The following is an 8,268-nucleotide window of genomic DNA, read 5'->3' on the forward strand; positions in this document are numbered from 1 at the left end:
TGGCTTGCGCATATGTTTCTTATTGAGGAATGGATAAATTGATTCATGATGACAAGGGCAATGCTACTATTTCTAATGATGGTGCTACTACTATGAAACTTCTTGATGTTGTTCATCCTGCTGCTAAGATTCTTGTCGATATTGCCAAGTCTCAAGAATCTGAGGTATACAATAGAAAACAAATTTACTAATTTTAGTGATTGGCTGACTAAAAGAGTGAAATTTTTATGCTAAAGTTTATATTTATCTTAGAGTGGGTTATGATGGTTGCATTACTACAACATTTAACTGCTTATACTTTAGAGAAGATAATGACCATTAACAAGAACATTGTCTCAGAAAAAGTTGAGAGAGTATCATTAATAATTGTATTGGTTAGGTTTTAGGGATAAATTTGGAATTCACTTGTAATTTTAATGACTGGATTTATTGTCTACAGGTGGGTGATGGAACCACTAGAGTAGTTCTTTTTGTGGAAGAGTTTTTAAAGGAGGCCAAACTTTTCATTAAGGATGGTGTCCACTCAAAGTCTTATACGTAGTTTTCTAGCTGCTTCTAATTTGGTAAGGAATTTGGATATTTTGGTTTGATTGGATGGATATGTTCATGAGAAATTGTTCTAGAAGCCATGAGTTTGCTACTTGTATTTCAGGCAATTAGCAAAATTAAGGAACTTGTTGCGAGTATAGATGGGAAAAGTATGGAAGAAAAGAAGAGTTTGTTGGCAAAGTGTGCTGCTACCACACTCTCTTCAAAGCTTTTTTTTTTTTTTTTTTTTTTTGATAGGAAAGACCTCACTATCTTCAAATCAGATTGGTGGTGAAAAATAATTTTTAACATCTATGGTTGTGGACTCAGTATTTCAATTGGCAACTATGATACATTGTTTATTGTATTCTTGTATTTATTGTTTATTGTAGGTTTAGCTGGTCTCGCTACAAAATATAAGAAATTATTATTTTTTTTATTAGCAACCCATCAGCAACGGTTTATAATCGTTACAAACGAATTTTAATTTTTTTTTTAAATTAACTAACAACTTTGCAACGATTACAAACCGTTGGTAAAAATTTTAACAAATTACCAACGCTTAAAAGGCGTTTGTGAAATAAAAAACCATTGCAAAGGTTTTAAATATGTGTACGAAATAATTATAATAAGCGTTGGAAAGTTTTGTTTGCAGCGCTTAATAAGCGTTGGAAATTTCTGTTTGCAACGCTAAAAAGCGTTGCAAATATTTCCAACACTTTACACACGCCATATTTGCAACGCTTAAAAAGCGTTGTGAAAATTATTAGCAACGCTTTTTTGCCATTGCAAATAGCCTGTTATGGTGTAGTGATTACTCTCACAATTATTTCTTTGTGATTTAAATTAGTTGAATTTCATTTATGTCTTGGTAGTTTAGGAGTGGAACGGATCTGTACTATTTATATTACTTCATTATTATTTGATAGTAGGAATATTGATCTAAGCACTTATTTAGTTGATTGATTATTTGTGTTTACGCATAGATAGTTAGTTTACATAAATTTTATGTTAATGAAATGGCGCCGCTGCTCTTCTTTGTCACCTCGCGAGTCCCCTTCTATTGACATCCTTTCATCCCTTGACACCATGACATAAGAAGAATTTTTCACCCTCTATCCCAGTGATTCTTCTGACCCACCTATAGGTGATGACACAAGGGAGAAGTAAATTCCGAGTAGAAAAATCACGCATCCACTTGCTTGATCACCATACCATATCCTAAGCGAGAATTTAGGTCCTCTTTGGATCGATATAGCCAGAAATTCACACCTATATAAAATTTATTATCCGCTAGTTGCCCCACTGAGCCTTTCATTATCCTTTTCACAAACCACAAATCCTTTACCCAAGAAAACAAAATAATAATAATAAAAAAAATCCTACCTATCTAGATAAGTCTGAAAAATAGGATGAGTGAAGAAAAGAGAAAAGAAAAACCTGTGTAAACAAAAATTAGTTAGTTGCTTCAGAAAAAAAAAGAAAAGAAAGTTTCCATCCAAAAAAAAAAGAAAAAGAAAAAGAAAATAAAAATAGAAATAAAATAAAAACTCCAAAAATAGAATAAAAGGAGTCAAAAAGCCAAAATAAAAAGGCTAAAGATGGAAACAAAGTGTAGAAGCAAAATAAGAATGAGGTTTTATCTAGTTACATAATATGAAGACCCTATTTTCTCAGATTTGTCTTTTTGAATATCCATTTTCTTCATTCTTTAACCAATACCTATGCCCTGTATCACCTAATAAAGACTTCTAGCTCAATTAGGAATAGGTTGGTGTGATAGTAAGTGGTAGATGTGTTTGATCGACCTCGGCTTCCTTAGATTATCATTGAGATTGTGAGGAAATGTGTGCCCATTGCATACTAGAGTTAGCAAACTTGAGTGGAAAAATCAGAGTGTTATGTGTCTTTACACATTCCTTGTGATAACCTACTTAGGCACGCTACCCAAAAGTTTCAAAAAAAGACCTACCATTGCTTTTCATATCATAGTTTATTGTATAGTTGTTTATCTTAAGATGATTTGATTATTATGCATATATTAGTTTAAGTTTTAGAATGATCATCTTTGTTTAAATAGTAGTGAGATGTATAGATTCTGAGATAAAATTAGGGAACAATTACTTTTGTTTATTAGTCGTTGTAGTATAAATAAAGTTTGTGAGTATCTTCTCTAGAAAACTCTCACGAGGCTATAACTTGTCCACTAGGGAATTCTTAGTGGTTTAAGGCCTTATTGCATATGGTCAATGCAGTCGCACTCAGCAAAACGAGACTAGTTAAAAATACATTTTTGGCCACTTATTTTAATTTCACATATTTGCTTGAGGACAAGCAAAATACTGTTTGGGGGTAGTTTGATAAGAGCCCAAAACTGTAGTTTAAACCCTTTAATAGTATTTCTATTTAGCAAATTATGTTATTAATAATATATGTTTATCAGTAATTACGTGTTTTTGAGTATTCAAGGCTTCAGAGTTGAATAAATGTTAATTCGTTACTAAATAGGCGCAGAAAGGAGCTAAAGTGATTGCTAGGGAAGTTCCATGAAGAAAGCCCAAGTTTCATGCAGAAAAAGCCCTTAAAAAGCCCAAGTCAAAACTGTTAAGTGAGAGTCAAACCGGATTAGAGAGCTGAAAAAAAGTCAACAGAACTTCAAAAGGCCATATCTTTGGACTCAGGCCTCGGATTTGGGCCCATTCTAAATCAAAATAACCGGCTCAGAAAGATATTTCCAATGGTCTAGGCCTTGACTTGATCAGAATAGTATAAGTTAGTGAAAATGCATGCTACAGTAACACAACCAGAATTAGAAGTCTTGGATTTAACCAATTGGGTTATTGACTTGATTTATGGGTCCATAACCTAGCCTAAAAACCCATGCACGATTTTGTAAACCTAACCCTCTCCTATATAAAGAGGATGAAAGCAAAACTCTCTATTTCACCCCTTAGTTAATTAATTAATATCTATATCTCTGTTTTAGTTTAGGTTTAGTTCATTAGTTTAGTTTGTAGCCTCCATTAGAACCTTTTAATAAAAGCTTTAGTTTATTTAATTCAATTACTGCTTCTTTACATTATGTCTTCCTTTCATTATTTTAGTTTAATTAATCCAATAATATTAGGCTAATTCCCCCATTAGAGGGAGTGATTATGAAGCCTAATGAGGAATAGATTGCCTAGTAGAATTATTGAATTGTGTATGTATTTCAATGAGTTTAGTTTATTGTATGACTTCTGAAATAAACATATAGTAAATTAAACTAGGGATTGTTATAATTAAGTCGAGAGACTTGGTTGTAATAATCCTACATGCTAGTAATAATGACTATAGAGATGTAGGTTGTTGCTAGGGATGATAAAGTTTGAGGTTTTAGGTTGGATCATTGTGTGAAAACCTAAAGATGATCTCTTTTTAATGAATAATTCTATTCTTGCTTGAAACTAATCATTAGGTGGATTGATTACTCTTCTCTATAACTTTCTCTTCCATTATAACCCTATTTCTATTAGTTTAGTTAATTTAGATTTATTTGATTCCGTAGTATAATCATAGAATAGAAATCTCTCAACATAATATTACTCTCACCATTGTTTCTTTGTGATTTAAATTAGTTAAATTTCATTTATGTCTTGGTAGTATTGATCCGTACTCTTTATATTGTTTCATTATTATTTGAGAGTATGAATATTGATCTAAGCACTTGTTTAGTTGATTGATTATTTGTGTTTACATATAGATAGTTAGTTTACATAAATTTTACGTTAATCACTCATCCTATTCTCAGACTTATCCAGATAAGTAGGCTGATTTTTTTTTTTTATTTTGTTTTATTGGGTTAAGGATTTATGGTTTGTCAAAAGGCTCAGTGGGGCGACTAGCGGAAAATATACTTAGGTCAGAATTTCTAGCTATATCGATCCAAAGAGGGCCTTAATTCTCTCTTAGGATATGGTATGGTAATCAAACAAGTGGATATGTGATTTCACTACTCAGATTTTACTTCTCCCTTGTGTCATCACTCAGATATTTCACTCATATGAGGCTTTTAGGCTAGATGCTCACAGAATATGTATTAAGTACTCTAACCTATATCTTAGAAAAATACTGCCAAGTACAATCATAGATGTTCATGCAAGTTGTTCATGAAAAGATGCAGTGACTATTACCTACATATTAATCTAAGTTTCAAAAATTAAATTCTAATTCAAGTACTATGTGAGATTTCTAGACTAATATCATCATAGAGAAGGAAACAATACCATTATCACTAAGTGCTAGTATAAACTATTTTTATGTGTTTTCTACTTTTTATACGATAAATAGTATGTAATATACAGCCTAGTATGTGCTTAAACATTTACAGCATATTTCTATACCACCCCTAAACAGAATCATGCTTTGTTCCCAAAGTATGGAATGAAAATAAAAGATATAGAGTACTATAGAAACGTGCTTGTAAATGGGATCACTTGAAAAAAAAAAGGTTAATCTATACTAATATAAAGAAATAAAAACATACGCAACTCCTATATGAGTTCCTCCCATTATGGGGATAACATTAAATAAATAGCGCTTGGGACATAAGCGGACTCTAACATAAATAAAATAATAATACCATACGTTCACAAATCAAGCATGCGCATATCATGGCTCCTATAAGATTAGCTCCCCAAATTTCGCGAAATAGTGGAATTTCATGAAATTAAGGTACCTAATTATATTATGCATCCCAATTAAATCAACAATGCCCATGGGTTCTATATTTTGATATTTATACCTGCAATTTTAATACGTGAACGTACAATGTGCTAAAATTAAATATACCACCCCCAAATAATTTGGGAAAAGGGGGTTCATGAAATAATTCAATAACATAATTAAATTACTTAACTAACTAACCTAGACTCTATTGGAATAAACATGATAGGCAAATGTGGCAAAAAGTTTTGAAACGAAAGACCAAAATACGCCACCCCCAAATAAAATTTGAAGACTCTTTTTTAAGTTTGAAAATTTTTGTGGCCTATCCATTAAGGTGGTATGTTACAAAAAATTATATGCATCTTTTAAAGTCAGATTCCCTAGACTTAATGTAGGGTCGTTTTAAGTCAGATTCTCCAAAACTGTGCACAAACAAGTAAGAAACTGGGGTGGCACAAGATGGACGATGCGTGGTCAACTATAAACTAATAGTCAAAAGAGTTGGGGGTCTAGCCATAAAAACATGATATTAAATGCACCCCCAAATAGAATGAAGTGGTATAATTGGAAGTAATAATGTAGAAGAATGAATGAAAACTTGTGCAACCTATCAAAGAACATATGCAAACCATCACGTTGTAGTTGTTTTAAAGAGTTAAAATGACCGAAAAGTCTAGTGATACTTTAGGTGCGAAAGGAATGAAATATGGATCCCGATGTCTTTCATGAGGCTCAGATGCTGAAAAATAAGACAAAGTAGGTTTCTCACTACACTCAGTCAAACCTTGGCTCTCAACTACAGGAATGGTGTACTCATGGGATTGTGTGCTAGGCAAAAATTCTTCTCTGTGAGGGTTGAAAAAATTATAAATGATCTTTGAGGCAAAAGTCTCAAGTGTAAATTTGAGGTTCATTTTAAATGGTGGAGTAATGGATGGCTTAATTATGTTAGATTGTTGAAATTCAGGAGGTTGTAACTCAGGTGGATGGTGGTTGGTTGGTGGTGGATTGTCACATGCTCTTGAGAACTCTACATCTAGCTTGGCTGAATCCACAAGGTTGCCGTCATTGGTTTCATCATTAAGAAATTCATCTATTATTTTCTCATCTGCCAAACTAAATTGAGATTCACATTATGCTAAAGAAGTTATTTCTTTTAATTCTTGCACATTAACTTGTTACTGCCTTAGATTAGAATTGTTGATTTCTATTTCCTCACTCTCATCCTCTAAAACTATATAAGGTTCCTCAATGACATCGTTCAAATTTATTGAGTGGTCATCCAAAACAAGTCCTAAAGAGTCATCTTCAAGAATTTCCTCATCCTGGTAGGGTGTGGAGTCAATACAATGGTTAATGGGAGGGTCATGGGAAGGTAATGGTTCATGAAATTCAGGATAGATCTCAACTAGGTCGAACGGTTTGGCTATGGGAATAGGTTGTTCTACTTGTGTGTCGATCTCTGGCAAGGTTGAAAGGTCTGTGTTAGGTGAGGGGATCATTAAAATCATCTGGGCTATGCTCTGAAGCATTTTGTTTTTTTGGGCCATTTGTTCCCTAAACGTTTTTTCATTGTTCTCCATTTGTTCCCTAAACATTTTTTCATTGTTGGCCATTTGTTTTGTTGAGTTGGCTACTAGTTGGGAAATTCGGTCTAGGTAGGGTGGTTTCAGTTGGTATGGTGTTTGGTAGTTATAGTTATTGGCAAATGGATAAGATATGAGTCCTTCTTGGAATATGGCGTTTGACTCTGGTTGATCTCGTACTGAGATGGGTTAGGTTGAGGCAGAATGGCTGGTTAATTGTTATTGGTGGAACTCCATGAATAGTTTGGATGACTAGAAAACTCTTGATTGTACACTACACCATAACAGGCTATTTGTAACGGATACACATCCGTTACAAAAAAATATTAGTAACGGTTATCTTGTGTTGACACAAAAGTGTGACAAATATTACTAACGGATATCTGTAACACTTATTATCATTTACAAAATTCACTAACGATTATAAAGTATCACTGAAATTAATTTCAGTAACATATACGTAACCGTTAGCATTTATTAGTAACGGTTACCAAATTTATTTATCCTCTGTTAGTAACGGATATAAGCGTCACTTTGATTTTCTGTTGCTAACGATTCTGTATCCATTATTAATGGATTTTCATTGTATAAAAACAATTTCTGTTGCTAACAGTTCTGTATCCGTTACTAACGAATTTTCATTGTATAAAAAATAATAAGTGATTTCTCTGGCCCTTTTATATGTGGGCCACCTGTATTAGGGCACGTACCTGCTGTACCTGCACCTTTTTTTACTCCACAATGTATCACTTAAGTTCTTATATTCATCTATAACTCTAACAAACTCTAGAAATTAAATTCCTTCAATTCATTTACACAACGTAACGTAATGAAAAACAACAAAATGTTCTAAATGCCCATGCCAACCAGAGCCACTCATTACACCCATCTATCAACACTAAACAAATAAGCAAAAACCAAGCTTCTAGTTAAAGTGTTTATCAATTTTCATCGACAAAAAGTTAAAACTAAAGCGAAAAAACAATAACAGAGCTGCATAAATGACTCCCCTGCATAAAAGCTTTGCATTTTGATAAGAGCTCAAAACTGTAGTTTTAACCCCTTAACAATCATACTTTTAGACCAATTATGTGAGTTATAATTAAGAGTTAATACTGATCACGTGTTTTATGCGTTTCAGGCTTCAAAGTCAATTATGTGCAGAAATGTGCCACTTTGATGAGATAAAGGAGCAATGGTTGGTTGCTAAGGAGTTCTGTAAAGGCCAAGATTCAAGAAGGCAAAGCCTTTGTAAAGCCTACTCAGACCTTGAAAAGTCAATGTCCACACGGGCAGAAACAGTGCACAAAGTCAGTAAAACTTCCGAAGACCGTATCTTTGGACTCAGACCTTGGAATTGGGCCTACCTTATGTCAAAACGACCGGCACGGGAAGAGCTTTCCAATGGTCCAAGCTTTGGCCCAATTAGAGGAGCATCAGTGGACTA

Source organism: Coptis chinensis, chromosome 1 (assembly GCF_015680905.1).
Source record: "Coptis chinensis isolate HL-2020 chromosome 1, ASM1568090v1, whole genome shotgun sequence".
Classification (NCBI taxonomy): domain Eukaryota; kingdom Viridiplantae; phylum Streptophyta; class Magnoliopsida; order Ranunculales; family Ranunculaceae; genus Coptis; species Coptis chinensis.